This window comes from Grammomys surdaster, unplaced genomic scaffold (assembly GCF_004785775.1).
Source record: "Grammomys surdaster isolate TR1022 unplaced genomic scaffold, NIH_TR_1.0 128, whole genome shotgun sequence".
NCBI classification, from domain to species: domain Eukaryota; kingdom Metazoa; phylum Chordata; class Mammalia; order Rodentia; family Muridae; genus Grammomys; species Grammomys surdaster.
The window spans coordinates 2,936,417-2,944,414 of record NW_021604586.1 but is presented as its reverse complement, the minus strand read 5'-3'; the positions used below and the strand labels follow the sequence as shown (position 1 = coordinate 2,944,414).

At 45.9% G+C, this 7,998-nt stretch overlaps 1 protein-coding gene across 1 annotated transcript in view; it reads right to left on the bottom strand.

Annotated features, from left to right (window-relative positions):
* Cdh13 (cadherin 13) overlaps window positions 1-7,998 on the bottom strand; it is a 1,006,804-nt gene that overhangs the window by 333,170 nt on the left and 665,636 nt on the right. The window lies entirely within an intron of this gene.

Genomic DNA, 7,998 nt, shown 5'->3' with positions numbered 1-7,998 from the left:
ACACACAGACACACATACAGACACATGCACAGACACACAGACACACAGACACATGCACAGACACACAGACACATAGACACATACAGACACATGCACAGATACACAGACACAGACACATAGATACATACAGACACACACACAGACACAGACACACACATACACACAGACCACACACACACACACACACACACACTACTGCGACCCACCATAGTTAGGAACGTACACATACTGCTTGCTTTTCCAATCTCATTATCCTTAAGAGGAACATTACACTGATAAAAACAATCCACAGTGCATCACGAACCGGGGGAAACCGCAGCGTTTGTGGTGATGCTGAGGAGACACTCAGCTCAATAGGTATCTCCAGGCATCCCTCAGGTAGGAAGGCTGGCGTATGCAGGGACCTGCTGAGACTTCAGGACTCCTGCCCACCAGGGATTCCCTTAAAAAGCCAGAGACTTCACAGACCCACAAAGTACTCCCAAAGAAAAGCCCTTCCAGATCCTAGCTATAAGGGCGGCACGAAAATTCAGCGTCTCTGCTGGTCTGGAGGCAGAGCGTCATGCCGTGGCATTCCTAGGGCACTGTTATGACCACACGATCCATTTACTGACCTTACCTGGGCCTTGGCTTCTCTCAGCAAAAGCAGTAAGAGTTTTTTGAATACAAGTATCTCTCCCTTCAGAGGAGATGATCACGTGCTCTGGTCAGTGTCAACTAAAGCAGAGTCTTTTCACCAAGACACTCAATTCCTTGGTTTCTTCATGGGTGAGGCCTCTCTCATAAGCACTAAAATCTTATTTGTGAAACACAAATGAGGTCATCAGATGAAACTGGGCCTACATGGACAGAGGGATTGTTTTCTGGTTTCTTTTTCTTTTTAGCAGCATCATATCCTCTGTGTCAACATGCGCACACACACACACAGACACACACACAGATACACATGCACACACATGCATACACATGCATGCACACACTGGCATAAACAGCACATGCATGCACGCATACACTCACACAGTGTTCCTCTATCCATTTGATTTCTTGAGCAGATAATATCTTAAGAAAGTTTTAAATGGACAAAACCTTCTAACATTACACTCATAGGAAATATAATAGAAAAGAAACATTGTTTTAAAGATGGGGCTAGTGAGGTTTGTAACATGGGAACGTAAATTGAGATCCCAGGAACCACATTAAGTCAGGGCAAGCACCATATGCCTACAATCCCAGCAATGAAGAGGCAGACACAGGAAGACCTCTGGGTTTGCTGACCTGTCAGTGTAGCCAAATCAGTGAGTACTAGGTTCAGCAAGAGACTCTGTGTCTTAGTTTCCTGGTGCTGTGATAAAATACCACTTGAGAGGCAAGTTAGGAGAAGAGTTTATTTTCACTTTCAATCGAGGTTTTCACCCCATTATTCCTGGGAAGCCACAGGTACCGGCTCTAGAGGGAGTTGGCCAGAGCACACAAACACAATTAGGAACAAAGAAATATGAATTAATGCATGCTTAGCTAGTGCTTCATTTGCTGTCTCTAGTTGTACAGTCCAGGATCCCCTTCCTAGGGAATGGTGCCGCCCACAGTGTGCGTGTGGTTCTTCCCATATCAGTTAATACAACTAACAGTATTATTCATAGATATGCTCACAAGCCAACCTGATTTAGGTGATTCCTACTTGAGAAGCTCTTCCCAGGTGATGCTAAGGTGTGTCAAGGTGATAAAACCCCCGTCTCAGAAAATCATTAGACAGTGACTGAAGAAGACACCCAGTGTCGACCTTTGGTCACATGTTCCTGTACACATGTGTGTGTCATACACTCCCACACGGAATCTGACATCCTTGTGGGTTTCCCTTGCTGTTCTCATGTTAAGGCCAGACCACGGTGAACAAATATGGGTTTTCTGAAGGACACTGCTCTCACATTCCAGAGGGGCTGTCTGTGTCAGAAAATCAATGCTGAGTGATGCTATTGTCTTCCTTCTCCCCTCCCGAGTGAAATGCTTCAAACGCTCAAATTCCTTCCTTTGAGAGTCTGAAACCATGTTTGTGTCCTGTGAATCACATGGCAGATTCCAGGGGCTCAGAAACAAAGCAAGATAGATACATGCAAGGGAGGAGGGGCCACCCCCATCCATCATCTTTGAAATGTAACACTGCACAGCAGAGCCCACCAGGAGACAAATGGACAGATGGACAGTGGTAGGAAGCCACAAAATGTCTGCTCAGGGGAAATGGCACCAGCAGTTTTCGGCCCGGAATGATGAAGTGTGAATGCATATGCCCCAGATTCTTAACTGTGGGCTATGACCCAACATGAGGTCTCATAGCTGAATATGGGGCTCATGAAAACTCAAAGAGTTCTAAATAAGCAATAGCCAAACTTTAACTAAACATCACAGGGGTAATGAAGACAGGATCCCCTGGCAGTGAGTGGCCACGTTGCATTTTGCAACTTCACTGCAGCCTTCGTACCGGGAGGAACTTGCAGAAAACTGAATATCCCATGCCATCCAGCCCCATACACCCCGTTGAGGGAAGAGTTTGTACCGCTCTGCCTTTAGCAGCTGTTGTAGAACAGAGGCACAGTTCCAAAGAGATGAGGATGAAGCTGGGGTGGGGCAGGCAGCCTGTGACTAAAGCCTCCAGATGTGTAGAACCCAGGCTGTGAGCATGGCCTGTACCTTCTAGACCTTAGTGCTTGGTGACGGCGTCCCACAGACTTGCTGACTGCTGTGAAGACTCTGATGTGACACACAGAGGCCTCTGACACGAGGATGGCTCTGGATTGTCACCAAAGCTTTTCTTTTCTTTTCCTATCTTTCTTTTTTTTTTTTTTTTTGAGACAAAGTTTTACTCTGCACCTCTGGCTGACCTGGATCCTACTATGTAGCCAAGGACGGTCTCAAACTTACAGATCATTGAAGGCTTGAGTGACTATGATCACCTGAATCTTACTTCAATGTTCGAGGGTCCATTTTAGAAATGGAGCGAGTGTTTTATGTATAGTCACTTAATCCAGTCTTAGCCGTCAGGGGAGATGGTCCTGAGAACCTCAAGGTACAATATAGGCCGCCCCAGGCTCATCATTTTCCTGCAAGAATGCTTATGGATAAGGGGTGGCCTTAGACAGGGCCCAAGACAGGCATTCAGGAACCATCCTACAGCGCAACTTCTGTCCCCAAATGCCCCATCAGGTTTTGGTTCACACTGCTCCTAAACTCATTCTTCTCCCCATCCCAATCTTCACCTCTGGAGGCTGGCTCTGCCACTCTCACGGGGGCCACTGGAAAGGGAACTTTGAGGTTCACCGTCACAACTGCAGGGTCTGCCCTGACCCCTGTACACTGCCCATCATGTCTCTATGTCATGCCATGCCAGTCACCTTCCAATAGCATCTTATCATTCCTGAGGTAAATATCAGGTGTGTGCAGGCAGCCACGCGCATGCAGGCAGCCACATGTGTACACGAATGTGCACATGTGTGTGTGTGTGCATGCACGCGCACACACACACACACACACACAAGCATGGAGGCCAGAGGTCAATGTTGAGTGTTTTTAATAACTCCATCATATCTGCAAGCTTCTATTTTATGTGTATAGGCGTGTGACACAGTGTATGTCTACCTCACATGCATGCTGGTGCCTGAGGAGGCAGAAGAGGGTGTGAATCCCCTGGAGCTGGAGTTACAGGTGGTCCGTGCTGCCCAATGTGGGTGCTGAGAACCGAACCCCAACATCCAGGTCCCCATTTCTCCAGCCTCTCCATCTTAGTTTCTGAGATAGGGTCTCAAATGGAACATGGAGCCCATCAATACGGCTAGACAAGCTGACCAACGGCCCAAAGAATCCTCTACCTACCACCAGGGCTACCGGCATGTGTTATAATATAATACAAGGCATTTTATATGGGTGCTCTGGAGGTGAGCTTCAGTCCTCAGACTTGTGTGACAAGCGCTTCATTGACTGAATCATCTCATGAAACCGATTTGATTTTATTTTGTTATTTCCTTCTACAGCTTCACCCCGGCCTACTTCCACACACTCCATCCGGATCACAAGGAAGTCCTCTTGTTTCTTACCAACCTTCTTAACTCCTCCACCTCAGGGCACACATCCAGCCCAGGTATCATCACCTAAACCCCTCCTCCTAACCCAGAGCTTCCCAGTTCCATGCCCAGTCCTCTCCTTCCCAGGCTAGACCCCAGGACTCTTCTACAGTTCTTACAGACTAGCCAGGGTGTTCCTGGTTTGCCCTCTCGTGGCTGCTGTTTTGGATGTAACACTTTCCACAGCGTGGCATGGCCATTTACGAGTATGCCTTCCCATATCAGCCTCCATAGGCTCCCGAGGACAGGGGCATGGTGGAAGGGCTTGGTTGGCTAGTGAGTACCCAGATCTGAGGCCTGACACACAACTGTTTGCACGAATCCCTCTTCTGAAGAGGTAGTTTCTCTTTAAGAGACCAGAGTCTAAAGCTCTGGCTTCAGCTATGACCATCTGTCCTTTCTCCCCAGCTCTGGCACAGGAGGCTGACAGTCAGTTTGAGTTCACGGGCTCTGGGCCAGTTGACTCTATGCTGTCTTAATTGACCAATGCAAGTCCCAGCGGTAAACAATATCAAAGCATATTAAACTGACAGCTTACTTTTAAAAGAAGGGAATTAACATTTATTTGGGGTTCAGCCCGGGTCCAGGATTTTTATACATCTGCTTCAAAACAACTTGGAGGAACACTGATTGAGGCAAAGAAACTGGAGTCACAATCCATTGTCACAAAGCTGATGTGCGACTAGGCAGCATCCAAACTCAGGACTGACTCCAAAGTCCATAGTTCCCTCCCTCTGCTCATGTCCCTTCAAGGTCCTGTTCCAGCCTGCCTTGGGTTTTTGGCTTGGGTATCTTTACTAACGGAGTCATTTGCTTCAGGGTTTTATATTACATTGGCTGCTATTTTATAATCTTGGAGCATGGAGGCAAAGTTTCCCTTGGATCTGGGAACATCGCAAGTGTACACAGTCTCACCAGTAGTCGCAAGAGTGTCTACCAACATGCACAATGAACCTCTGTGCATCACACAGCCCCCTGTCACAGAGCACAGGTTGTGCACGTTACAATTAGCAGCCTAGCTCTATGCCCCTCCTCTACCCTGTTTGTGTGTATGTGTGTGTGTGTGTGTGTGTGTGTGTGTGTACAAGGACAGATAAATGTTAGCCTAGGACAATGTTCCTTTTGAACTGTTCATTTTTGTTTTCCGAGACAGGGTCCCTCACTGGTCCAAGCCTCACCTGTTCAGCTAGACTAGCTAGCCAGTGTGTCCCAGGGTTTGTCTCTGCCTCTCTAGCCCAAGGATTACAGGGCTATTACCAAAGCTTTGCTTTTCTATGTGAGTTCTGGGAGAACAAATTCAGATCCTGCATATCCTTTAGACCTGATCTTGTGAGATGAGCTCTCTGTGAGTTCAATGCCAGCCTGGTCTACAAAGTGAATTCCAGGATAATCAGAGCTACCCAGTGAGATGTTGTCTAAAAGCAAAACAAAGAAAACAAAACAAAACAACAAACTCAGGTCCTCAGGCTTGGGAGACAGACACTCCACTGAGTGAGCAGTCTCCCTAGTCAGAGTCATAGATGCTTCTGAGAAGAAAACCAAACGGAAATGATAAATATAGACATCAAATGTATAGATATCAAAAGTGGACACATAATGTCAGAGGCATAAGGGACGTAAACCACCCTTATATTTTCTGGAGCAAATACGGTGTCTTCTCAGGTAGAAAGATGAAAATGCTGTGTAATGTATGCTCTACTTCAGAGGGGTTTGGTAGGTGGACACAGGGGTGTGAAGACACCTTGTGTTAATTCTGCTTCAGAAGGTATAGTCCATGCTCACTGGGCTGTGGGCATTAGCCTCTGAGTCCTGCTTGTGGGAGGAGAGGATTGAGGAGGGCAATGAGGGTGGAGTCCCCTTAAATATCCTTCCTGGTACCTATCTCCTCTATTTCCTTCTATCTGGGGGGAAAGTGAGTCAGGGGATATTCTCTGCTAGAGATATAAAGTGGTAAAGTCACAATATGCAAGCCAGTGACTCTTTAATTAATGACCTGTAATGTCTGAGATGCCATCCGTATGATTCATTAACAAGACTCCCTGAAAAAACAAAAGCAAAACCAAAGGCACCCCGAGCCAGATCACAAAGCACGCACACGTGTTGGCTTTCAGCACCACAACAAACCATTAAGACCACGCCCTGCATTTGGCTCATCTTCTCTCTCCCGTCACGAGAGTCGTGGAGTCTGACACCGTGATCTTACACAACACGATGAAGGGGTGAAGAACAAAACTGGCTTCAAGGCTTTTTTTTTTTTTTTTGAGTGGAGGCCAAGATGGAGAGCTGGTTCTTAAAAGACAGTGTCTTTTGTAGCATGGGCTTGATTCAAGTCACAGAAGGGAGGCCAGGATCAATGGAGTCAGAGACACAGCACCCTGTGCAGTCAATGCCCTGGTGAGTCATTTTGAAGAGAAACGATCCAGGGAGCACATTAGCGACCTTCTCTCAACTCTGATGATTCTGATTTGCTTTGGGCAGAGTATTCAAATACAATCAAACACAGACACACACAGCTAATGACTTTTTTTTTTTTTGAGATGCTGTAGTCCATGCAGTGGACTGTTCGAAAAGGCTTGTTTTCAGTCACAGTAAATGAAGATCTTATACTAGCTGCAGCTCGAACAGAAGGAGACTCAGTTTCCTCTGTGCAGATAAGACACCTTCACCTAGTAGGTTTTTTCTATCTGTATTTCCTCTTTATGGCACAATTTCCAACCTGGAAGCCATGGTTGTTGCTGTCTGAGGACTGAATCTTTAGGAACTTCTGCTTGAGCTAGCTTAAAAATCATAACAAAAGCAGCCTGCTTCTTTACATTCATCTTTGTAGCACTGCGTGCTAACAAAGCTGGGACCACAATAGACTCTCTGCAGGGTCATTGTGGATGAACGAGAGTGTCTGGGTGTCTCCAGAGAACTCTGTCTGTCTCTGTCTATCTCTGTCTGTCTCTGTCTCTGTCTCTGTCTCTCTCTCTCTCTTTGTGTGTGTGTGTGTGTATGTGTGTGTTGCCACATAAAACCTTGATCTTAGGGCTGGAGAAATGGTTCAGAAGTTAAGAGTACATATTGCTGTTCCAGAGGACCCCAGTTCAGTTCCCAGCATCTACGTTAGGCAACTCACACCCATGATAACTCTAGTTCCTGTAGATTTGGCACCTTCTTCTCTTTCAGGATACCTACACACATGCACACACACAAATATGCAGACTCATAACACACACACACACACACACACACACACACACACACACACAGCACAATCTATTTAGAAAAGTAAGAAGTCATTTAGAAAAGAAAGAAAGGTGAGAGCCACAGATGCAATGGCATGGATGTTAGCCCAGGCTTGCTCGTGGGACATCTCAGTCCATACTTTTAACCCTGAAAAGGAGCTTGGAAGTAAGGCTCTAGTATCTTGCAGTTAGAGCTTACAAAAAAAAAAAAGAAAGAAAAATTCCACGAAGATCCCTTGGAAATAATCCCACAGGGATTTTGTTTTAAGTCTGCTGTGTTGTTTATTTGCGAGATGATCCCTAGAGGTTAAAGGTTGCTCATAGACTCCAAAGAAATGACTTTTTCCCGTAGGGATTCAATGTTTGCTGTGATAAGTAAGAAAATGATAAGACTAATCCTGACTTAAGTCTGTAAACACGGCACTTAGATTGGCCCTGCTTTCTGTGCTGCTGACCTCAGGTGTTCAATGTCTGTCTCATTGGCACTGAGTCATTTATTACAGGTTCCTTTGTTAGAAACAGATTCTGCACACACATATGTGTGCATGTGCGCAGAACACACAGGTATGTATATACATATACCTGCACATAATACATATATTTATCTATATCTATCTATCTATCTATCTATCTATCTATCTATCTATCTATCTATCTAT